The sequence below is a fragment of the Conger conger genome, chromosome 7 (genome assembly GCF_963514075.1).
Source record: "Conger conger chromosome 7, fConCon1.1, whole genome shotgun sequence".
Classification (NCBI taxonomy): domain Eukaryota; kingdom Metazoa; phylum Chordata; class Actinopteri; order Anguilliformes; family Congridae; genus Conger; species Conger conger.
Window position 1 is genome coordinate 9,706,294 of NC_083766.1, and position 26,053 is coordinate 9,732,346.

The 26,053-nt window shown below is 49.1% G+C and overlaps 1 protein-coding gene and 1 long non-coding RNA gene across 2 annotated transcripts in view; one reads left to right on the top strand and one right to left on the bottom strand.

Annotated features, from left to right (window-relative positions):
- LOC133132874 (BCAS3 microtubule associated cell migration factor-like) overlaps positions 1-26,053 on the bottom strand; it is a 288,152-nt gene that overhangs the window by 126,732 nt on the left and 135,367 nt on the right. The window lies entirely within an intron of this gene.
- On the top strand, positions 1,301-14,337 carry LOC133132419 (uncharacterized). The gene is made up of 3 exons (XR_009709136.1): positions 1,301-1,402; positions 13,917-13,981; positions 14,222-14,337. It is a non-coding gene; the product is annotated as an uncharacterized LOC133132419 (long non-coding RNA).

The following is a 26,053-nucleotide window of genomic DNA, read 5'->3' on the forward strand; positions in this document are numbered from 1 at the left end:
CTACAGCGAGGTCACAGGTGATCTACAGCGAGGTCGCAGGTGTTCACCGCTCTCAGCCAAACAAAACCTTTTTTAATAGGCTATTTCTTTATTAAAACAGCAAATATACTGTCTGTGGATTTGTAAATGAAACTTCTGACGGGTTGCAAATTGCAATGTTGGGAAGATGGCTGATCGAATAGGACAGAAGTCGCACCAAGGAGGGAAATCTCATAGACCACTGAAAGCTATGCGGTGGTGATGAGGGGAGAATAAGGCATTGCTAACTGTAATGGAATGAAGGAGTATTTAAAGAATGATCATTGTTAGTCCATTAAAAATTCATATTATTGTAATAATTACGAACAGTGATTTTTAAATTAATTTTATCAAACATAAAATTACGTCGATGTAATTTCCCCACACATGCACGGAGGCTTGGGGGCGAGCTGTGTCTTTTGGGCCAGTGTGGTTGTTTTTAGTGTTGTTGTGTTGGCGTTTTTGTTCTCTTTTTGTACGTTTCTGTTTTTTGTTCTGTAAGCTTTATTGTTGTGTCACGATAAAGGTGGGTAAAAACTCTCCCAGCTCAGCTGCTGAGAGCATGACAAAGAACTGCCATGACCTCTTCTTCCTCCTCTTCCTCCTCCTCCTCCTCCTCCTCCTCCTCCTCCTCCTCCTCCTGCACACAGCCAGGGTGTCGCTGCCCCGCCTGCATTACCGTGACGCTGGGACAGAGCGCAGGGGACGCAGAGATACCGATCGTGAAATGGCGGAAATGGGCGCTGTCAATTAAGACATTATAAACTTGTGGCGGTGCAGATAAGTGCAGTCCATAGATTACACACTGTGCGAGTACAGGAGGCGCTGAGAACATGCCGAATATATCAGACAAGAAGAGCTACTGACACAGCGCCCACGTCAGAAGCGCGTCTTTCCTGATAAATATATAAAGGCGTAACGCGAAGAACATTTTCTATGTCGTCTTGACGAGGGATACAGAGAGACAGAAGGGGGGGGGGGGGGGTCTCCGGAGGTCAGCTGTGCTACCCAGACTCCACCGCTCCCTCTCCGGCCCGCTCCCTCTCGCCCTGTCATGCGTGCCCGCAGGCAGAGCCTGCCTCCTGCGCCGTGACCTCCTTCCCCGGGTCAGGAGGAGGAACCACACCTCGCGCTGACCCAGTGACTCCTCACCCGACCCCGTGCTCCTGCGCTCCACCCTCTCACTCATCTCCCAGGAGCTGGGGCCGGGCAGGGCACCGCTAGGACGGTTGTGCAGTCGCGAAACGTCCCCCTGTGTCGAGAGGGAGCGGGGCGAGGGCGGGCTCTGGGCAGCTGTGAGATCGCCACGGCGACTGCTGCTCCTTAAACCTGCCAGGGGAGGCGGGACCTGCCGGCGGGATCTCAAGGACCAACCGGAGATAAGGTAAGGCCCAGCCCATTCACAAAATCACATTTGTGCAGCATACAAAGTTATACAGTATATATACGTACGCATATACCCTGCCAGCAACCAGACTACAAACAAAGGCACAGACACATATGGACAGTCCATGAATCCACACACATGCATGCACACAAGCACCACGAACACACTTGCAGAAATTCAATAATGCGATCCATAAAATGAATGTCGCACGTAACCACAATATCCCTTCATAAAACACTCACACAGAATAGCACACACAGTAAAGGAGACCTACCGCACTGTACATTAACGGAATATACATAAAATGAGCTCTCAGCGCCTTATGAAGCTCACGTCTGAAGCACAGCGTTCACGGACACCCCCGACCTTCTCCGGGCCAATCGATGGAGAGCGGCTCCGGATCCTGTGTCCGGCGCTCCGAGAACGGGAAAGCCGGAATGTCGGTACAGACCCGCAGGGAGGCACCCGCCCAGGGGCTGATGGGAAGGAAGAGCGCGGATCTCACGTGTGCCAAATCTCCCCAGGGACAGCCTGTAATCGGTGTTCTGGGCTAAGGTGACAAACCCGGACGAGCCCCCTGCCCTCCCCACCTCTTACCCGCGCTCTCACCCCCACTAAGACACGTAAAATTAATCTACAGGGCGCCAAGGGGTTAAGCCTCGGGACCAAAACAGGGTCAGGGCAATATGGGTACATTTTTTTTTCTTTCTCCTCCACAAAGGAAAGAAATGTCTCCACAGACGTCTGATTAAAATGCAACAGCTGTTTGCGGCGCCGGGTTTTCCGCTAATTTGCTGAAAGGGTTTTTTTTTTTTTCAAGGAGGCTTGTTGTGTCTGCGCCCTCATTTGCATAATGCACATGCAAAACACTGCCCCTCTGTTCCGACCGGGCACACATCCTCCTCCAGCACCATAACGTGGTCCAAATTAAAAATGAAAAGCGCACATTTCTACCCCTTCCCTTACTCTCGTTACCCGGAGCTAACGGCGGACGCGTCGTTTGTCAGCTTCGCGTCGCCGAAGTGTCGGCCTGCATTACCGACCGCCTCGACCACGCTCGCCCCGTTCGTATTTATGGAAATCCTTTGGGGGCAAAAAATGAAACGAAATAAACTGCTTATCGTCAATATCTCCCGACAGACCCTCAGGGTATTGTACGAGTTGGACACGGAACGTTTCGGAATGTGTTGTTTTGGCCCGTCGAAGATCAGATTTACAAACTTCCGAAATGTTCTCGCCGCAGAAAGTGAATTTTTGAAGAAGTACAATATGTTTTACATACCCACAGCAGATTTAATTTTATTTATAGAATTGTTTTTTTATAAAAGCAGGACATTCCAACTGTACTTGCATCTGCATTTTACCAGCCGCTAAAACTGATACTAAAGTTGCTCTTCAACCTCAACAACAAAGCCAGGGCATAATCTCAACGGACGACCATTTTGCGACGCGCCAGGTTTCCAGACAGAATAGAGCGTCACTGTCTTTGTTAAAGGGGTCATCGCCCTTGTGCATATAAATATCACTGGCCCCGGCCTCGTTAATTAAGGCTAACGTGCTAACGGGAGGCGACGTGTGAAAAGGACAGGAGGGGGTGGGGTGGGGGGGGGGTACTGTCCCCGGTGTGCGACTCGGAGCCGTTAATTTATTCCATTACGTGTTTGGTGCGGCTCTGCGTTTTCTCTGCTTCAGTTACCCGCTCGCCTTCCGACTCTCCCCTGTGCACGCCATCACATATTCATGACTGCCACTGCGCGTTACGCCCAGTACGGCACCGGGAAGGAGGACCGTGTGCAGCCGGCTGGCGTTCGGAGACAGACGGCCAACTCCGCGCCTATTTGTGTACCGTCGTACAGGAAATAATCACACGTATTGCGAAAAGGCGATTTAAAATTAATTTTGCAATTTGAAATTAATTTCAGTTTTAACCGAACACCCCCCCCCCCCCCTCATTCAGTGCTTATGTGTAGCTTTGGCTCCAGCGCCTTTGATATGGCAGAAGTGCTTTATGAACAGTGAGGTGGTTTTTATTGAAAACACTGAAGCAGTAATGCAGCGTTCCCCTCACAGAGGCACCAGAGACAGGAGCAGCTCCCCTGATTACAGAGACGAGCCCCAGACTCTGCTCTAATGGCCTGGGAGCCATGCGTCATGGAGGCCATGCCAAAACCTTCAGCTACACACGGGACATGCCCGGCCTGTAAAGTCTCCTTCTTTTTTTGCTTTGAAGGGAAACACAAACCTCTACAACTTGTCAAATGAAAAACACGACTTACAATGAAAGAGGCGGGAAACTGCTCGTGTACGAGTACATTGTGATGGAGCAATGTGGTGTATGTTACGACAGGGCAAAGGATTCATAGAGCGATATACTGTAATGCTTTCCAATGAAGCAGCTGGCTTTTCAGACAATTTTTTGGACTTCTGTTTGGCGGGCATTTTGATTTTCTTTTCACTCTTTTAGTGTCTGTAGTCCCCAAACGGGCGCTGGCCTCGGCTAAATTAAACATGAGCATCTCGTCCCCCCCAAACCCCCACCCACCGCCCCCGCGCCACGTTTTGCCATGTGTGAGTGCCCCGGCCAAGTAATTACACATCCGCTTAGAGGATCAACCCAAATAACATTTCTTTAAATTTTTAATACGACACCACAGCTGCCCGCGCAAAACAAATGAGAAGGAAATGTGTTCCCAGGTGTTTGAAGTAAAGAAACATCAATAATGTTAAGTGCTCAGCGACACGCTTTCAGCAGAGCGCAAACAGCAACCAGGTCTCTTTTTTTTTAAAGATATTTTTTAGGCCTTTTTCAGCTTTATTGGACAGTATATAGTATAGAGAGACAGGAAGAATGGGAGCGAGAGAGAGGGGAAGACATGCGACAAATGTCGAACGGTCGGATTCGAACCGCCGACGTCGCGGCTCGCAATGAGCATGCGGTCAGTGCTCTACAGGCTGCGCCACCGAGACACCCCAGCAACCAGGTCTCTTTAACGGCAGAAAATATTGTAAGCAAAAAAAAAAAAAAAAAAATCGGAAATGTGAATAGGTCTTCACAATTCGGCCCACCTTATCTACTTGTGCGCCCCGCATTCGGTGTTAAAATGCGCCTCTCGGCCCGTTTAAATCCAGGAAGACGGCTATTTAAAAACATGAATTGCCTGGGGTGTCTCTGTGGCGCAGCCTGCAGAGCACTGACCGCATGCTCATCGCGAGCCGCGACGTCAACGGCTCGAATCCGACCGTCTGACAATTTGTCGCATGTCTTCCCCTCTCTCTCGCCCCCATTCTTCCTGTCTCTCTATACTGTCCAATAAAGCTGAAAAAGGCCTAAAAAATATCTTTAAAAAAAACAAACAAACATGAATTGGCGGGGGTCTGGCAGCGGTCTGAAAAGACGCGGACGGGGAGCGTAGCAGGAGGGGCGCGGAGCGGACTGCAGCGGCGAGCGGGAGTCTCCCGGCCGCGCTGTAATTAACGTGACCGATAACGTGACAGGGCGCTTCTTGAGCGCTGCTGTAATCCCCCCGCCCCGCGCGGCCGGCGTAAGAGTTTAAAGCTTTTTCAGGGCTTTTCACAGAATTAATAACAAATGAAAACGCTGATGGATCCGGCCCCGGGCGAATTAGGCATCTGTCAGTACATTAAAATGATATTGACGGTGACAAAAACACCGAGGCCTTATTACCAGACGCACACCCTGTGAGCTGGCAGTGTTGTTTTTTCATGTTTTTCTATTTCTGGGTCAAGTTCTGGGTCAAGTTTTAACCTTTTAAATTCACTTAGCCTCTGAACTTAAGAATGGCACATAAGGGGGAAAGATCTTAGTCAATCAAATTAATCTATTATGATTTTATTTAATCAGTTCCATATGGTTTGATGTTTTGAAAAGGAGACAACTGCCATGGAGAGTGTGGTTACACTGTTTGTAAAAAATCATTATTCGTGACTCTTTCTGCCATGGGGGAAAGACAGACAAATGTACACACATACATGAATCTGTGTTCCAGATGTAATCATGTGTCGCAATCGTGTTACAAGCTCCTGTTTGTTTTCACCTGATGATATCAGCATTTTGCACTTTGCACTGAAACACAGGCATACACAGTTCTGAGGTGAAGGGGCTTGTTCCGCTGAATTCAGTTGGATGCATTTGATAAGCTCTTGCTCTCAAGGGTAGACTTCATTTATGGATCTCATTCAAAAGCACACTATGACTCCCTTTCCCCTGTCTGACAATAACCTATTGCAAATATTTGAATACAAATATTTGAAAAATAAATTACAAACCAAACTTATACTTACAGAAAAAGGTATAACATTATTTGGCTGAGATTGTGTATTACTTCAGTATGCATTCCAATTGGCCCACATCAAGCTGTACCAACCTAATGGGAAGGCTAGTGAGAGTACAGAAGACAGAAAAGCTATTTAGTGTGTAGAAGACTACTAGTGTCACATTCTTTACTTAGAAAGGGCTATTTAATCACCTCTCTTTAGCTTCCTATACAGTTAATAACACACATTAATAATATTAGTACACCAACTTCAACAGGACTGTAGCTTTCCATAGCAAAAATAGTATTTTCAGCGCACGTACTAAAAGAATATGTTATAAGGAAGTACAGTATGCAAAGTGCATAGACATCAGAATACTACAGTCCACTTATAATATATATAATACATAACACAATACATTTTTTGCTAGACAGACATACAGACTGTTTTGCTAAACCAGAGCCCCCCCTCACAGCACACACCCATTTCAGTAGAAACAGGGGCTGGCCGTAACGTCACCAACGGCTTCACGCGGCGGGCACTCCGTTAGCACCGTTAGCATTCCACAAGCATACTGCGCGTTTGTGCCGACAAACTGTCCGCTGCAATGCAAGAGAGGTTGGACAGAAACAAAATGGCTGCCTTTCCCACACCGTCCAATGAAAGCAAGCCCATCAAGCCAACGGTCACGTGTCACCCTACGCCAGGCGGTTTCGTAAGACGGAGGAGTCAAGACGTCGAAAAACGTCGCTTAGGCGCGACAAGGGAATAGTCTGGAAACAAGGTCTGGACACCCGCCCTGACCTCGCGGCCGCGTAGACGCTACAGCCGAGGCGGTATCTGGCCGTGAGCAGGGCCCTCTCAGGCGTGAGCGCGTCCGTGCGGAGGGCGAACGCCGCACCTCTCCTCGGGCGGTGGCCAGATGCTCCGCGCTTGCCCAATTGCACCCGGCTGTATTAACCTCGCATGACAGCCAGCTTTCCCCCCTCCGTCCTGAGCCCGGACAGATGGGGGAGAAGGTGTGCCACGTCATGTGTAAACCTGGAGACCGCTTTTCACCGCCGGCTTCCGGAGACGCGTTACCGGGCCGGATTACGGGGGGCGAAGAACGTCCTGTGAGAGCTCGGGAGAAAGCGTGATGCTATTACCGGCTCCTGTAGCGATGTGACACAATGTACCCCATCTATTACCGGCTCCTGTAGCGATGTGACACAATGTACCCCATCGGGATTGCCGGATAAGGTACATGACTGGGACCTGGGAGGCTTGGTGGTTGAAGCCCCGGTAGCCACGATAACATCCATACAGCCGTTGGGCCCTTGAGCAGGGCCCTTGAGCAAGGCCCTTAGCCTCGTTTGTCCCTGTTTAGTCTAATCAAGTCGCTTTGGATAAAAGCATCAGCTAAATAACAAATAATAACTGGGTGCCATCAGGGCAGTGACAAAATGGCTCCTCTGACGGAAAGCTACTGCCACCGTGGCCCGATTTCACGAAGAATGTGACTTGCGAAAATAAGCATGGCAAACAGACCCGACACTTGTGTTTAACCAGGGGACGGGTTGTCTGCCGGCCTTGTTTGTTACATCTGCTAGCAAGATCAAACGAGGTGAGCAGGGTGTTCGGGTGCCACTCCTACGCTGGCCTAAATGCACTCTCTCATTGGCTTCATGAACCCGCACTCAGGACAGACCGAGGATATGCAATATTCAGACGTGTGCTATGATCGTTCTCCTATTATGCAACGGGGGGGGGGGGGGGGGGTTTCGTCTGATGAAGAAACTGTTTCTGTGAGAAACTGTCAGTACCATACAGCTTAGCGCATGAGTGAGGCTGAACAGCAGGGGAGAGGGCTGTGTCCTGTGCGTGCTTCAGCCGTGGTACGCAGTCAAAGTGCGTGCATGCGTGTATGTGTATGTGTATGCCCAGTCAAGTGTGTGTGTGTGTGTGTGTGTGTGTGTGTGTGTGTGTGTGTGTGTGTGTGTGTGCGCGCGCGCGCGCGTGTGTGTGTGTGTGTGTATATGCATGCCTGTGGTTTGTGCATAAATGTGTGTCTGTGTGTACGTGCGTGTGCATGCATGGATAAGCGTGTCTGAGTGTGTGCCTTTGTGCACGCATGCCTGCGGTGTGTGCTTGTGTGCGGGTATGCGCATGCATGAGTAAGTACGTGTGTGTGGGGTGTGAATGTAAGTGTGTGTGTGTGTGTGTGTGTGAGTGTGTGTGTGTGTGTGTGTGTGTGTGTGTGTGTGTGTGTGTGTGAGAGTGTGCGCTTGGGTATGCATGGGTGAGTGAGTGAGTGTGTGTGCGCATGTATGTTTGTGTGTCTGTGTGTGTGTGTGTGCTGTGTGTGTGTGCTCTGTGTGTCTCAGTGTGTACGCACAGGCTAAAACAGAGAGGTCTCTCAGCAGAATTTAATGAACTGAGAATGACCTTGATCAATGATTCAAGGCTGGGAGCAACAGGGCACTCCCTCCTCTGCCAGCCTCCTCTCTGTCATCCATCAAGTGCGCGTTTTGATCTCTGAGGCAGATCACACACGCTCTCCACGCTCTCCAATCAGGGGCTCCGGGCTCCCAACGAGCCTCTACAACATCCCCCCACCAACCCCCACCCTTCCCCCCCGCCTCAACCAGAACTCCTCAATAAAAAGCAGAACCTTCATTTAAATAACAACTTCTGCTAGACCTCAGACGGAAGGCTGGAGCCTGATGTTGAAAGGAATTACAGCACATTACTCGCTGGTCATACGAGTAAACTGGGCTTGGTTGATCGGGGGGCGAGGTGGCAGGTTTGGTAGACACCCTATATTTTTCCCATCCCGTCTCTGGCAGGGCTCCCTCGGCGTGGAAGCAGAAAGCCTTCACACTTCATAAACTTGGCTTAAGTGAAACTGTACAAACTATAAATAAAAGCCCAAACTGCCCCCCCCCCCCCCTCCTTCCCCGGTCAGGCCCTAGCCGCTATGCTAACGCTAACGCTACGCCTTTGATAGCTGGCAGGGGAGCCAGGAGGTCATTAACTGCACTGACATTTTAAAAAGTGATTTGCTCTCTTCTGGCCTCATCCCCAAACACTCAGGTTACTCGGAGACAAACAGAGTCCGACACTCCAGATTACTGGATTATTTTTCGATACGTCTTGCTTGGGGCGCGACGGGGAGCGACGTCGAGATATTTTCGTTCCGAATCTCTCGCCGACACGTTTTAACGACTCGCTAAAAGGCAGCCAGGGGCTTTACTCTGTTTATGTTTCCATCTTTCAAGAGACACAAAGTACAGACGATGAATGGGTATGTAAAAAAGTGAGAGAGAAAGAGAGGAGAGAACACTTCCGCCGCTTTTGGCGTGACAGAGACGGTGGCGTGCCGCTCGGTTCTCCTCAGAGAGCCGTATCCCGCAGCCTGCCTCGTTTAAAAAAATGCTCAGAGGCACTGGATAATCAAAATGGCCCCCAAAATGCCCCTCATTTTTCACGGATTTCACAGAGAAACACTGTACATTAACCATTTTACTTACGGTGGTTTTAAAACATCCAACAGGCTTTTAGAATAAAAAAAAAAAAGCACATTTATCTACAGTAACAATTTATTTACTTCATTCATGTGTACTTCTTCATCAGCTAAGAGGCATTCCCTCTGACCTACAGTCATTCCAGCACATAAAATAAGAGGGAAAACAGATTCCCGTCGAAGGTCCGCGTAAGCGCAGGGTATTAATTACTGTAAATGAAGCAGCATGGCCGCCCGTTCGTCAGCGTGTGGGGCTGAAGAAGCAGAGCTTTCCTCCATCCCTGCAAGATGGCCGCCCGTTCGTCAGCGTGTGGGGCTGAAGAAGCAGCGCTTTCCTCCGTCTCAGCAAGATGGCCGCCCGTTCGTCAGGCCCACGCGCGCCTGCATCGGCGGTGCGTCCACATCAAAGGGCCCCTGGCGGGGGCCCCGCTCCTCCGCCGGGGTCAAACGCCCTTATTCATTACTGTACCAGGGGCCCCGGCCCGTAATCACCTGCAGGCCCTCGCAGGGGCGACCTACGCCCCTCACCGCCATCAATCACGGCGCAGAAACGAGCTCCCAGAAGTCCCCGGGACGTCAGCGCCGGCCCACACCGAGAGTAAGCGCTGGCGGTGACACGGTGCTCACAGCAAACGGCCGTTTTTATGTTCGGGGTCCAAGAATTTGAATTCTTATTGTCTCCCAAATGACTGACCTTTTATCCGTAAAATAAAAAAAATCTGTGAGAAATATCGCATTTTAGAGCCTGAGGTAAGTGAAAGTTTGATACCTGTATAGGAAAGTGCCACCAAAATAAAACAAAAATAAAAATGGTTCTTACATTTTATACAGCTACAGAGGGTAAAGATAACCCCACACAACACCTTTGTGTTTGTACAGGACTTGAAAACATAGTTTTATGTTTAGTTAATGTTTAATCCCACCAAATTAGAAAATTATAAAAGTCATACAGTATCAAAATTTAAAAAAGGTTAACTGGTTTTTAAGTGATGTCAAACACTGAAAGGGGTCAAATAGACCCCAAACATAATAATAAACTGGGTGCATAATGTGATCAAACCTGAGCAATTTCAGAGTAAAATGAAATGTTGAAAGGAAGTGTTAAAACAATGACTTCCCTATCATACATGCACGAGGCTCCCAGTGCAGTCACTGTAGTGTTATCACAGCCACACTATTAGACCTCCTCATCAGATCTGCACAGCTTCTGGCTCTCAAAAGTAGGCCACACAGTGGCCAACGGTTATCTACCACTGAAGAGATATGACTTCCTTTTCAAAACTAATGACATCATGTTCAAGACCCAGAAACCAGAGAATGAAACCAGGCCCGTGACCCCCCACCCACCCCCCCTCACCCCGGCAACAGATCAATAACCCACACATGTACATCGCATAAATATCATGTTCGTGAGGGAATGGAATACCGCGTCCCAGTAGGTGGAGAAATCTTTCCTGAGCAGAGGCCAGGGGCCAGGGCTCTGTCCAAGAGGGGACGCAACAAAAACAGAGTGTGAGCTCCGTGCGATTGAGGAGGTGTGCAGCGGAGTGTTTCCCAGCGACAGCCGCGGTGCCACCCCCCCCACCCCCCACCCCAAAGCCGCGATAATGGCGCTATGTTTAAATATCATTACTCTTGGTGCAGGGGATGCAAGGATGAGCCAGTCTACCTGCCAGGCAGACGGATGGCTCCCCCCCGTAACTACTTTAGAGGAGAAGAAAAAGAAAACACAACACAGAAACGTCACCGGCAGGGCAGACATGCAAATCAAGATTTATGGGCGGAAAATTTCAACTCTTAAAGGTTTGGTGGTGGGGTGGTGGTGGTGGGGGGCGGGGGGGGACGGGTGGGTAAAGAAAGACGGAGACCAAAGCCAAATATGAAGATTTCAAAGAAAGACACAAGGGGGCGGGGGGGGGGGGAATGAAATGGAAAAGAATTAACGGCGGTGAAACAAAGGGGCTCGGGTTTAACGGCGACCGCCGCCAAGGAGCGCGCCGGTGCCAAGCTCACCGCGAACGCTCGAGGAACTACGCAGAACGGTCGCCGCCAACCAAACGAGACTTCCACACGAGCGGGACGGTGCAGCCGTGATTTACACACGGGGAGAGGAACCCGGGGTGTTCGTACGAGCGCGGGAGGAAAGGAAGGGGTGAGAAACTGCAGATCATTCTGAAAGATAGCACTGACTGTTCCAGTCCGCTTTCTCGTCTTTTCCTACTCATACAAGGGCGACATGGCTCAGGCAGTGAGAGCAGTCGTCTGGCAGGCGGAGGGTTGCCGGTTCGATCCCCCGCCCGGGCTGTGTCGAAGTGTCCCTGAGCAAGACACCTAACCTAAATGCTCCTGACGAGCTGGTCGGCGCCTTGCATGGCAGCCAATCGCCGTTGGTGTGTGAGTGTGTGTATGAATGGGTGAATGAGAAGCATCAATTGTACAGCGCTTGGATAAAGGCGCTATATAAATACCATTTACAAGGACAATTAAAGTCAACGCAGATGGCAAAAGAGATTGTACAGAATCTATAACAGAAACGCGAACGAAAAAGGTGACCTCACACAAAATAAATAATGAAAACCTCGAGGCTGTACAGTACTACAAACACACAATACCATAAAAACAGACGAGCAGTCAAAAAAACAACAAACGAAACGCTACACAGAGAGAGGGAAGGGGGGGGGGGAAGAGGAAAAAGGAAGGGAAGAAAGGAGGAACGGAGACGGAGGAGAGGGAGCGATGCGGGGAATGTGCGGAAGTGCCGCCGAAGGACAATGGCGGGGCCGGTAACCAGAAGAGATGAATGAAAGAGAAGCCGGGGTCTGCGAGCGTCGGGGGAGTTGTTTAAGGAGAAACAGTGTCCGTTTGCGGCCGCTGATAATACTTTCCATTCAGACGGGCCTGCAGCTCTGCTGATTCCTCTGATTGGAGCCTGGCGCCCTGCTGGCGAGCCTCTGCGCTGAAATTAAATCCACTCTATTCAGTTATAAATTATAATGCTCTATAAACAACACCCCCACTGGGACTGAGAGAGAGGGAGAGAGAGAGGCAGGGACGGAGGGAGAGAGAGAGGGAGGCAGAGAGAGAGAGAGAGAGGGAGGCAGAGAGAGAGAGGGAGGGAGGGAGGGAGAGAGAGAGAGACAGAGAGAGAGAGAGAGGGAGAGAGGGAGGGAGAGAGAAGGAGGGAGAGAGAAAAGAGGAGGAGAGACGAGAGATGGAAGAGATGCAGAAATGGGGGGAGGAGAAAAGGAGAGATGGATGAAGAGGGGAGGAAAGAGAGATAAAGAGGAAGAGAGTGGGAGGATAAAACGGAGGGAGGACGTGAGAAGAAACAGGATAGAGGCAGATGAACATACGGGGGGGGACAGAGGAAGATGGACAAAAAGGAAATGAGAAGGCATGCAGGAGAGAGAGAGAGAGAGAGATAGTTATACAGTCACACAACACACACTCCAGACTATCCGATACTGAAGATGCACAGACAGAAAGCACAAGAAAAAGAAGGAAGAAGGCAAACAGGACATTTATTTATATCGCAATGCCAAGGACGAGACCGACCAAACAAACATTAACAAGGTCATACGTCTTATTTTATGACGTTTTCATGACACGTCCGGGAAACGGGCTAATTAACGCGTCTCCTCGGACACGTCTCCTCCGCCAAATCCCCGAGGTGGGAGGCTGGGGGAGAGAAGGTTAATATTGCACAGACAGATCCAGCCCCCTGCATGGCCTGCTCAGCTAACAGGTTTAGGGATCAATGCGATTACAGATGATGGGTGCGCTTTTCAGATCCCACATAACAGCCTGGACGGAGGGGGGGGAAGAGTCTTCTCTTCTCCCTTCACCCCATCAACTCCTCTCCCCTCCCGTTCGCCCTCTCTCCTGGGAGCAGACCTGGGGTAAAACACATAATCGTCTCGGATTCAAATACTTTTCTACGCTTTACTGAGCTTTTCCCAAAGTATTGTAACCTAAGGAATACTCTCAAAACGCGCAAACCCCAACTTCTGGTCCTCTCGGTTGGCTCAAGCGCACCAAGTAAGACCAATCAAGCATAGAAAAGTGATTGAATCCAAAACAATCACGAACGTAACCCAGGTCTGCCAAGGGGAGTGGTTCGAGAGAATATCTCTTACAACTGCCACTCTATAAATCACACCCATCGAATCTGCTCACTCAGACGTTTAAAGCCATTCCCATACAGTGCAATGTAGCCGTTTCCTTAACCACTATAGGTATAGCAGTATGATGTAACATAATGCTGCTCTTATCAATCTCTTGGCACTGATGAACCCCTGTGAGTTAAGGTAATGTTGCTTTTATAGGCCTCTTATAGATTCTACTTTCAGTCTTACATGGTGCAATTTGCTTGTCGATGTTCTTTTTTTTTTTTTTTTTTTGCTTACATTTCAATATATTATTATTGTTTAACTTTCCTATTAAAAGTTTTAGACTTGCAGTCATGTTGTGATGCTCTATTGGGATGGCATATTAAATGTACCGAATATATTATCCTTGTAAGAAGCACTGAATAAGAGAATCTGCCCAAAAAATACAATTCTTTATAACTATGAAAAACAGTATTTGCACAGAGCAATACAATTTATTTAATTTGATGGCAACTCACTTCCGGGATCGAATAAACTCCTGCATGTCTTACCTCCATAGCAAAATTGAAGAAAAGCAATTAATAAATTCCATTTTGTCCCCATTTTTTTCTTGTTTTCACAGTGTGGTGAGCACAGACAGTCACTCAGTGAGGGTCCAGTAAGCCTTGTTTGCACCAAGAGTGGCAAGTATGTACATATGATTAATGCACTGCACTCACATAAACCTGGCACCTAGCCAGGCTGTCAGTCTCAATCAGAAACTGACATTAACATTTAATATTGTTCAGTAGGTTGCTTATGTACAATGTGGGACTGTATTATAATAATACAAATGTATTTTGTTGTTAATAATAATAATAATAATAATAATAATAAGGTTGTTTGGTATTGTGCAATTCTATGAATATATCTCTGTATATCTTACAGAGTTCATGTGGAAATCATTTTTTGGTGATTAAGGACCGAAATGAGCCATTGAGAGAAAAGAGCCATCCGGTGACACGATGGCACGCCCTGTGCACACTGGGGGTCTCACATCACAGCGCTGCTAAAGGGGGCCCCCGCGGAGGGTTAACACAGCGGCCCTCAACCGACCGAGCAGGGGTTCACCGTATTCAGCCATCCACCCAACGTCCCCACCCCCTCCCCCTCCCCGATGATTGAGTCCAAGGTCTGGGATCGGCCACTCGAACCGATGAACTAAAACAAACTGTGAAAACCTGAAGGGCCGGCCCACCCCCGCCCACACACGCAAACAAGCGCGCCCGGTCACACGGCTCGGTCACTGACACGGAAAGGCGCGGCAGGGCCTCGCCAGCAACAACCCGCCGAGGCCCTCGCGAGCGAGCCTTTTGTTTTTCGGGTCGGGCCACGAAAACTGAGAAACGCCGAACAGAAATGTCATTTCCAGGACCCGTGCGCACCGGGATCGAAGGCCGGAGCCAAGTCCTATGAGTGCGTTTAATTACAGAGAGCATTGCATTTCAAGCCTCCGACCTCTAATTACTCGGCTAAAAACGCCGTTCTCGTCCAAACCTTGTAAGCGTTTCGCCCCAGCCTTGACTATTCACACGGCGCTGTGATTTCTGCACAATGTAAACAAACCATTGAGGTTTCTGGACTCGGCATGTTTGAAATTCAAGAGCAATTATGTTTAAATGATTTTTTTTATTTTTGTGGGAGGTGGGTGCGGGTTGGGGGGGGGGGGGCTGGTGTTGTCAGGGGGTCATTTTAACAGTTTCCAATCACAGCGGCGGTGGGTTTTTGGCTGCAGAGGGCAACGTAGAGGAGAGGAATACCGCATTGCAAAACAGGAGAGTGAGAGGCCCGGTTGGTCAGCTCTGTGTGAGAAAAGTGCGTGCAGCCCCGCTCAGACTGCTGCCTCAGCACTGGCCCGGTCGGGGGGAGAGGCCAGAACATGCTAATGTTTAACCTGGAGAGCATGAGACCAAACCAGGGGTGACCGCCAGAGGAGCAGCACGGAACACTTAGTGGGCAAAACCACCGGGTTCAGACAAAACAACACGAAACGAACAAAAAGTTTACAAATAAATGTGGCACACCAGACAAAGCATCCAAGGTTAAAAAAGAAAATGTTTTTGTGACGTGACCTCTGCTGACCAGAACAGGACTGTGTCCTCATGTTAGCTGCACAGAAGGCCAGCTGTAACCTGTGCCTCAGAGAGGGGGAGAGGGACACTAGCAGCGCGACAGCGAGTGTCTGTCTGGCAGCATACAGTAAAAAATAGCATCAACCAGGGCCAGCTGTCCAATCAGCACCTTTTATGTTAACCTCCCAGCCAATTACGGACCGATTGGCTGAGCAAACAAAGAATTATTGGTTGTTAAGCCGGGCCTCTTGGTCTGGAGAGCTCGCCTGCTGCCTCCCTCTCCTGCCAGCCAGGCACAACATCTGCGAACACCTGATACGCGACTGGCCCCCTGCGGTTCTACGGCCCTTGTTAAATTGTTACCACCTTTGCCAAAGCCGGGCTCTGACAATTAACAAGACTGCCCCTCCGCTTCAAAGCTAAAACAACCGGTGGGGTTAACCTCGCTGCTCCCAGAGATTAGCTATTTATTTTAACGAGACCTTCGGACACTTTCATCCCGGCCCTCCCTTTCCCCCCCCCCCCTTCGGTGGTTTTGCGGCAGAGGAGGCAACGCGAGAGGAGACCGCCGTGATTATCTTTCACCCTCGCCATGTTATTCTTACACGTCGTTCCCCTTTACGCAAAAGGGAGAGAATTTTTAGCGCACTGTTTACCTGTTAAATCACTTTTAAAAACAGGGCAGCAGTGCACTGTACCAAAAACAGCATGTGGATAAAATTAAAGGAAAATATGTCGATACCCACCTGTGGATATTCTGTGGCAGGGAACGATCTTTTAAAACCCACGTTTACAGTATGTTAATTATACGTGCCTCGAATGGAGAGCGCTCAAGTAACATGATTATAAGAGGCTGTGGCCGTGTATATGACGTACTGTATATGAAACATACTTTCTCAAGGGGTTCCCTTTATTTCTGCTGGTTTACTTTAGCTCTTTGATAAGGGGGGGGGGGGATGTGAATTCTGCTGGTTTCAGACCAGCGGTGTGGGGGTGGGGGTATGATCTGGGGAGGAAGATAGGGGATGGGGAACGGGGAAGAGGGGGGGGGTTTGGGGCCGCTCGGCCGAGCAGTCGTTGTACCAAGCGCCCCTCCAGGACGGAAGCTGTCACTTCCCATTGGCGCTGACGGACTGCAGAGCCACGGAACGAGGTGAAGACAGCGGAGAGCGAGAGCGAGACGAGATGAAATCATTTCGCGAGGAAGCCGCTCAATCGCTCAGAGAGAGAGAGAGAGAGAGAGAGAGAGAGAGGAAAACAAAGAGCAAACGGACGAAGCCGGGCTTATTCTCGTCTACAGCGAGGAGGGAAGGCGACCGAACTTTAACCCGTCAAACCAAGCCGCACGGCTTAACAGTAATAATCGCTTAAATGGCTCAGCTTTTGTAAAATACTGATATACATATACAGGATATATAAAACTGTCCAATTCATTTTGGTCCCCTAAAATGGGGGGGGCTGTATAAAAAGTGGTGACAGGTGACAGTCTGTACTTTAACCTCGTAATCATTATTTCATTTCATATCCAATGTGCTGGAGTACAGAGCCAAAAGAACAAGAATAGCCCCACTGTCCAAATACTTACGGTCTGCACTGTTTACTCCACATATAAAATACTCATTTCAATAGAAACAAAGATGCATTGTTCAAGTGAAATGGATGATTCAGGCCTTTGGAAGTGTCATGGCACAACTACCACCCTTAAAGAATTCAAACCCCCAATTATCAAAGTCCCCCGCCCCCCCCACCCTTGATGGTGCGCCCAGGTGCGGCAGGCTCTGAAAACCCACTGAATGGGCCTTTGTGACCGAGTGAACTGACCAACCCCCCCACCACCACCCCCAGTCGCTGAGGGTATTACCTATTACCTGTGTCCTGTGACAGCCACGGAAGCACTTCTTCAAGAATGTTCCCACAGCATGCCCTGCACCGCCCCCCCACCCCCCCTGCCACCCCCAACCCTTCCTCTCAAAGCTAAAATCCTCCCTTTTCAAAGAGAAAATAAAAACACGGTTTTAACATTAAAACGCTTGATCCTCCCGGTTTCATTTTGAACCGCCTTTCATAAACGCTACCATGTGTTTGATATCAGAGGCAATCTCTGGTGCTGGAATACACTAATCAGGTGTATTAGGGTCTGCAAAAAAGAAGTGCAGTTCTCACTCTAGTTTTCCCAAAGGCAGGGGGCTAGAAGAAGCAAAACCGGAACACACAGAACCCCCGGTTAGCCTCATTGCAGGAAAACAGTGCCACTGAAAATGTTTAAATAGCTAAGCGCCTCTACATGTCAAAATAACATAGCCGCAAAGAAAATGACCCATTGCCCCAGAAGAATAAAATTGTCGGTTGGAGTACATGAGCAATATATGCCACGAGTGTTCCTCTCGAAAAACCCATATCCTTATCTAACGGAGCAACAAATGCATTTGACCCCTCAGCAACTGAAGCACAACCCTGAGCTGAAAGGAGGAATCTCTCATTGTAGATGAAATCCATTCAAAATAAAAGGTGCAGCTAATTAAAAAATTCTTTGCTGAAAACCATTCACCATGAATACGCTGAAGCTGATCAAAGCCGCCCCCCCCGGACCCGTTCTGGGCCGGTAAGAACCGGATCCAATGATGTCAGACCTCGGCAGTCCACTTCCCACGATAAACACACACACACAACTGTGCTTTTTTTTGTTTTTTTTTACCTGCAGATAGATAATGGCCACTCCATCACTGACCACAACACACAGAAAACAAACTACTGTATCCCTTTAACTGCTGCATGACTTCAAAATGGCGCTTAAAGGGATAGTTCACTTTCTGGAGGTTTTTTTAATATAGTTTCTGTGTCCTTTCTGTATAACAATCACACATTTAGGGGAAGGCTCAAGATTATTGGCACTGATACATGACAGTTATTTTACATTAGAGTTATTTAGCTGACACTTTTATCCAAAGTGACAGCTGATTTTGACAAAGCAAGGGACAAATGTTTGAACCACCAACCTTCCAAGTCCCAGTCCTGTACCTTTGTCACTAGGGTACAGGCTGCCTCCCTAGTTCTGTTACTTGCCATATTATTGATCCTAACCAGATCCTCAGTAGTAAAACGCAATACAAAATGGGGTTCATGCACCTCTTCCCCACAGACTCAATCACACCAACTTGTTTTTTTTTATAGAAAATGGAAGATGAAAGCCCTAGCCTGGTCGGGTCAGATTTGAACGCGGGACCTCCTTCCCGTCTCGCCGAACGGCGAGCGGACCGCAACGGAGTGTGACGCGGCACGCTAGGGGCGAAGGACGCCCGTGGTGAGGGAGAGACCTTTCCAGGGTCAGGGAACGGAGCCCCCCCCCCCCCCCCCGCTCCCCCCGGACGAGACACATATGCCTCCCGTCGCACCGAGACGAGTCCGACGGATCCTCGTTCATCCCGCTTCTGACGCTCCGAGGCACGTACACCCACTCCGGCACATTCCACACTCACGAGGACTCGCTTCATCGAGTATAGCGTACATCTTCACTAGATTAAAATGTACCCTGGATTATAAAGTATGGAGTCATGCACTCCGGTCAGAGTATTTATTTTGAAATAAATCTTTGTTCATTCATCCTTGTCTGTTTGTCTCAAGATGAGCCACACTTTTGGATTCAGTGGGAATAAGGTGCTACAGCTACCATTCTGACCCGAAAAATGGGTGATTTCATCTTATTTCAGAATGACAACGGAACCGGCCTTTAGCAGTGTGCCAGCAAAAAAGAAGTAAATTTTAGGCTCATATTTAGTCTTTCCTAGATATGAGAAAGCTTTTGTCAATGAGGTGAGAAGGTTTTGACTTGTTTCAAGATTTGACCATTGGGGAAGAACCTTTCACTTGTCAACAAAACAGTATCTTATTTTCTACTTCACATAAAACATTAATAAGATTTTAGTAAGATATTATAAAACCCTCGTTAAGACAGACTTTACTTGCTGTGAACAGACTCATGCTTTACCACTGATATACACCCTTTTTCTTGTTTCTAAGGGTAAAGAAATACTTTTTTCGGGTTAAAAATATCCATATCCCCAAGCCTTTCTTTGATCCTCAAACCAATTTTCAACATCTTTTTCCTGGAAAAGCCTGCAAAGCGGAGGTGTTGAGGAATATCCGGCCGAGTCAAAGCCACAGCTTCTCCCTCAAGCCCTCGCCATTCTTCAAACAAGCCCGATGTTATTATGATGTCAAAACTCCCACTCCCGACGCCTGAACTATCTCAACAGTACAAAACACAACAAAAACTATACAATTCAACACAATTTAATCATCACACATAATGCTAAGCTTCTCATATTCAGGAGGCCGGGCCTGAAAACATTGTTAGATTATGGAAACGCCGACTGCTAAACCGTCCTGAAGACAGGGGCGTATTTAGAGTCCGTAATCTGTCACAGAACCCGAAAGCCCAAAGCGTAAAATACCCCCGCCTTATTATCCGTGCAGTCAGGCTCCCGGAGCTGCCAAATTAATCATTACGCGAAGCGGGAGAATCTTGTTTACCGTCAGCTACGACAGAACCGGGTCTTCCGCTCTCCCCGACTAACCCCCAATCCCGCCTCGCCAACGCAACCGAAGTGTCACAACCGTGTTTGAGAGAATGAGTTTGGTCACACGTGTGATATCGGTCCCCTGCAGTCATACACACAACGTGAAGGGCGTCCCCCCTAGAACGAAGAGGTGTCGACACCGACCCACCTCGAGAGTCTGACACCGTACTGCCATGACATCAGACTCAGGTCTCTCCGGAGAGGGCAGGATGATTAATGGCACTTCAGCGGCCATCCGGGCAGGATGTGATGTAATTGAAGTAATTATGCAACACCGATGCCTTGCGAGAATAAATAAGGTCTTCGCTCAGTGGGTTCCTACCCGTCACGTTCACACACTGATTTCATCACACTGTCCTCACAAGCCTCTTGGTTTGCTCATTTGTGTGTCCGCTTTAGAATCGACTGCAGCGACGTTTTCATCCTACACTGATGGAATATCACATTTGAGAATTATTATCATTGCAGTTATGCTAAAGAAAAGAAAACATATCGCTAATATGGCTAATGACGAAGCTAAATGGGCTAACTGGCCTGTTCTTGTCAGTATACTGCCATGTTACTACATTTCTGTACAGTGCTCATTTTGATAATGCTTTCCATTACTCAGACACATGAATGATTTGCAATGCTATTCTATGACAAAATGTTTCCAATACTTACAAGAATGCCAAGACCGTGATATAATAGCCCATGAATCCATAATCATATAACAATAAATACGTATTTTTGGAGAGGTATGTGGGGGGGGGGGGCAACTTTGACACAGCAGCACCTGCCAGAACAATATCACACACAGGAAAAAAACACTATTGGTCCCTCAAATCCAATCATAACCTGTACGAAGAAAATTAATATAACCACTTTAATACAATAAAATTAATTCTTCAATTACTAAAAAAATAAGTCAGGGAATTACATGGATATGTTAGAAAGTAATTTACCGTATATTATTATTACACACAAAAAAGAAGTTTAGGCCTCTTTCAAAACGTTACCTTCCTCTCATGGGCACTGCACGACTCGGAACGTATCACACTGCAGGCAGAGCATTCTGGGAAGGTTTCAAAGTGAGTTCAGAGTAGTGGAGGGGGGGGCGTGTGTAGGGGGGACTCTGCATAGGCTAAAACAACAGAGTCTGGCGGAGCTGCCATGGCAACATCTGTATCTAATTACAAACTACATCCTACCAGAGACCCTCAGTAACAAGAACAGCTCGAGGAAAGCTGTGAGTTCAGGAGAGATGTCAAATTTGGGTTGAGATATTTCATTATACCGTGGAACACTGTACTGGAAAGCAGCTTTTCTGCAATGTTCCCCCAAGAGACTCCAAGAGATACCGCACCCGCCCCTCTCCTGACTAAACAACCCTCCGCTACTTCTGTATCACGCTAAAATCCAGAAAAGGCATATATTCTTTTGTCAATTAAACAAAAAAACCACGAAGATGGACCCACGTTGTACCGCGAATGCCTGGTTTCTTTTTTTTAGGTAGTATGTTATCGCTAATTTAATGGCACACGGGCTAATCGAGACTTCAAAAGGATGCAGAAAACCAAAGTTTAATCAGGCCTTTCTTCAACTCGGGGACTGTGTAATTTGGCCGCTTTACAAAAGGCAACAGTAAATTGGCAGCGACCGCGCATTCTGCGTTTTAGCTGGCTTTCCTTCTAATTTCCCCATCTATTTATTTCAGAGGGCCCTGGGTTTCAGGCCAAAATGGACGCCATGTGTACGGTGGAAGGCGGCGCTGCTCTGTGTATGGCTGGGAACGCAATTTGGAGTGGCGAGCAAGACAACAAGAGGCACTCTTGTACTACACATGAGCACGGTACTCTACCTTAATTACTGCAGTAGAGGTACAGCAGCGCACAAAAGATTACAGACTGCGCAAGATGTAAGACCGCCAAGGCTATGAGCAACACTGGATAATGTAAAGTAACATAATGGATAATGAAGCATAACGTAGGAGACGCATATGGAGCCTTGTTCACTGGAGGCTGAGGAATGCGTGAAAGAACACGAGCGCAGACACACGCAAGTACACACGTTAGCATGGATGCGCACACAAAAACCACGCACGAACACAAGCGGGTCGGAGCCGTAATGGCGGAAACCGGTGCCCGTATCGGCGTCCATTTTGAGGCGGCAGCACAACGGCGAGGGCGATCGATGTCCCTCGTCGTCCCGGCGTGAAACGTGACGCTGATGGTACACGATCCGGTGCTCTGCCCTCCGACGGCTCCAAAGCGCCCCCGGTCTCGCGTGTCACCGGCGGACGGGACATCGGAGCGACCGGCTGGAAGCGGTACCGCCCCAGACCATCAGCTGTCCGCTGCACACTGCTACAGACAGGGCCCTCGCCCAAAGTGACACGTCGGGCAAGCGGCCAAATGCCTACCGTGCCCTACCACGAAGAGGAACAATATGACAAATAAAGCAAAACTATCAAAGAAATGCCACTCGATCCGCAACGACAATTAACGAGGCGACCTCGTGGAGAGAAAGAGGAGAAAGAATGACTTAGCCAAATGGCCACGTGCTCCCTATTCCTGGACTGATGTTCCGCTTTTAACCCTCCTATTATGTTCAGAGTTTATGACCGCTTTTATGTTTGGGAAAAAAAAAGGGTTAACTGGTTTTTAATAGATGCCAAACACTGAATGGGGCCAAATTTATACATAACATAATAGGAGGGTGTATTGTAGGATACACTGAATCTGAATTTCTGTGAATTCATGCTAAACAACAGTAGGAAGTTGCCTGGCCCCGTTCTCAGAAATGAAGAGACGGCCAAAGCCATGTCCGGTGGCACTGGGACTCCTTAGAGCAAACTGGCCCAGAATCACAGGACAGGAGCTGAAGGCTGCCATGGCTGAGCTCTGACCGGGGAGAATACCCATCCTCTGTGACACAATCTCCCAGTCAGCGGAGACACTGAACCAGGGGTTCCCAAACATTATTCTGATGTGAGCCCAAATGAATGTTCATAAACTTACACAACCCCAACACCCCACCTACACACATCTTGTACGACTACACTGGAAATATAGCACAACCTCTCCTGCCTCATTGCTTTATTATAGAAGGGTTGTTGTAATGTTAATCATGTAGTGGCCCACATTCACATATTTCAAAGAGACACAAATTATATTTTATCTGTTTAAAGATTTTCAGGCGACCCCATCCTGAAATCGAGCAACCTAAAATGGGGTCCTGCACTAAACATTATCTGCTGCTTAAATTTTTTATTATCACTTCAGTGTCCGTGAGAACAAAAGGATAACATTGTGTAGCAAGACAGTGTTCTGTGTGTTCTGAGGAATGTGCCAGAAGGCAAAAAGGGGAGTGTCAACGGCAGTGCCATCAAGCCATCAGAGTCAGAAACCGCCAATCAGGTGGGCGGCCTGTAGCGTAGTGGTTAAGGTACATGACTGGGACACACAAGGTTGGTGGCTCTAATCCCGGTGTAGCCACAATAAGATCCGCACAGTCGTTGGGCCCTTGAGCAAGGCCCTTAACCCTGCATTGCTCCAGGGGAGGATTGTCTCCTGCTTAGTCTAATCAACTGTACGTCGCTCTGGATAAGAGCGTCAGCCAAAATGCCAATAATGACTCTCACCCTGACATGGGAGTGGCAAGTAGTCGGTGGCATCTCTGTATCCAGGACACTGGACCCAATGCTGGTCACGTGATACCGATTCAAATCCAATGACGTTCCTGTCATTCATCCACGATGATTACTGGACAGCACACTCAGAAAGGTTTTGTGCCCTGGTCACATTTCTGTCTGGAGGAAAAACCTCCAGCAGAGGAACGGCACGGAAGGGGGTTATAGCCGCAGTCGGCCCCTCAGTCGCGCACAATAAACTCAGCTTCCCCGCCCCTCCTCACACACGGCAGATCATTCTGAAACTGCCACAACGCGCCGCTCCAAAGCGCTAATTCCAGCGCCACAGAGGGCATACTGTACAAGTGCAGGTCAAAGGTCGCGGAAAAGCTTTATTTAGTGCGACTGCGAGGGAAACAGAGTGCCTTTCTATGTGTGTCGCCTGCACACGTCTGGGGGGGGGCACCTCGCAGTAGTCCATATCAGGGCCCTCGTATCCAGATGTGGATCTGCACCACAGCATGGAAAAGCAGCAGATAGAAAGGCTAGCCTGGTCTCCTCCCGTTAACCGTGTGGTCTCATTTCTCCCGACACGCGATGTGTTGGGGCCAGACGCAGCGAGACAGCAGGGAAGGGCGAGCGCCTCTTCCTCCTCCTCCTCCTCTTCCTCTGACGCGCTCAGTGTTGCTAACGACACCCCGGGCCGATCCGGAGCCGGCCGCAGGCAGCCAGACTGGCGTGGTGAAGTGACATTTACCTAATGCAGCCCCGGCGTTTCCTCATAATTAGCGGGTGGCTGACAGTGATGCAGGGTGACCGGGGCGAGGGTGGGCCGCGTTCAGCACCAGCGCTCGGCCACACGGAGACAGACACGGCTCCGCTCCGCGCCGCACTGCGGTGCCACGGGCTTGTGCCGCTCTCTGGGGGCCCGGGCGGTTCCCATTCCCACTGCTCAGGCAGTAAGAGCAGTCGTCTCATTGGCTCAGGCAGTAAGAGCAGTCGTCTCATTGGCTCAGGCAGTAAGAGCAGTCGTCTCATTGGCTCAGGCAGTAAGAGCAGTCGTCTCATTGGCTCAGGCAGTAAGAGCAGTCGTCTCATTGGCTCAGGCAGTAAGAGCAGTCGTCTCATTGGCTCAGGCAGTAAGAGCAGTCGTCTCATTGGCTCAGGCAGTGAGAGCAGTCGTCTCATTGGCTCAGGCAGTGAGAGCAGTCGTCTCATTGGCTCAGGCAGTGAGAGCAGTCGTCTCATTGGCTCAGGCAGTGAGAGCAGTCGTCTCATTGGCTCAGGCAGTGAGAGCAGTCGTCTCATTGGCTCAGGCAGTGAGAGCAGTCGTCTCATTGGCTCAGGCAGTGAGAGCAGTCGTCTCATTGGCTCAGGCAGTAAGAGCAGTCGTCTGGCAGTCGGAGGGTTGCCGGTTCGATCCCCCGCCCGGGCTGTTTCGAAGTGTCCCTGAGCAAGACACCTAACCCCCAAATGCTCCTGACGAGCTGGTCGGGGCCTTGCATGGCAGCCAATCGCTGTCGGTGTGTGAGTGTGTGTATGAATGGGTGAATGGAGAAGCATCAATTGTACAGCGCTTTGGATAAAGGCGCTATATAAATGCCAACCATTTACCATTTACCATGATGCTCAGCGGGAGAGTGAAGGTGGGGAGAAGTGAGGTGAGAGCAAGGTTGGACGAGAAGCAGCCTCATTAATATTCACTAGCCAAGAGGACAAAGAAATTTGGACCCATATAAACTTTTGACCATTTGACCGTTTGACCATTTGTGCTGACTGCCGCAATTGGACTGGCTTTGCAATGCAAATGAGCCCAATTGAAAATATTAAGGTCCTCAGAAGTTTTTGGAATTGTTTTGTCCAACAGCACACGTAGCAGGTAGGAAAACAGGTAAGTGCAGGGAAAGTGAAATTACAGTCAGAAATTGTGGGGTATCATCGCCTCGAAAACACGGTGTAATATTTTACCTACAGAACCCGACCCCGAAGAGCCTTTCAGTTTAGTCGCAGTCGCTTCCTCTCATCTCATTTTCAGGTCATCGAGATAGCATGATTGCACTTTTAAAGTAAAACGATAAAAAAATACGAATTCTCCCCAAAATGGCGACTCCGGCTGGCGTTGGGGCCGACCCCGCGCCGGAATAAAGCCGTGCGTGCAGATGAAACGCTGCAGTCGACATGGTCCCTGAATAGTGTCACTGAATAGACTCTGATGTGGCGGAACCAAATATAGCAGCGGAGGGCTGCAAATCAAAGAGCCGGCGGGGGGGCAGGCCTTTATTTGTAGATTACATGCTCCACATGTCCCTCTCCTCAGATCCAGAACAGGCCCTCGTGAAAGAGCGCATTAGCCCCCCTAAGAGCCGCGGGGATCTGCCGAGCCGGCTCTGACCTGCCCGCTGGCCTTTCCATGCCTTCATCAGCCCCACCGTCCGCCATTCGGGCTCCTTCGGCTCAAAAG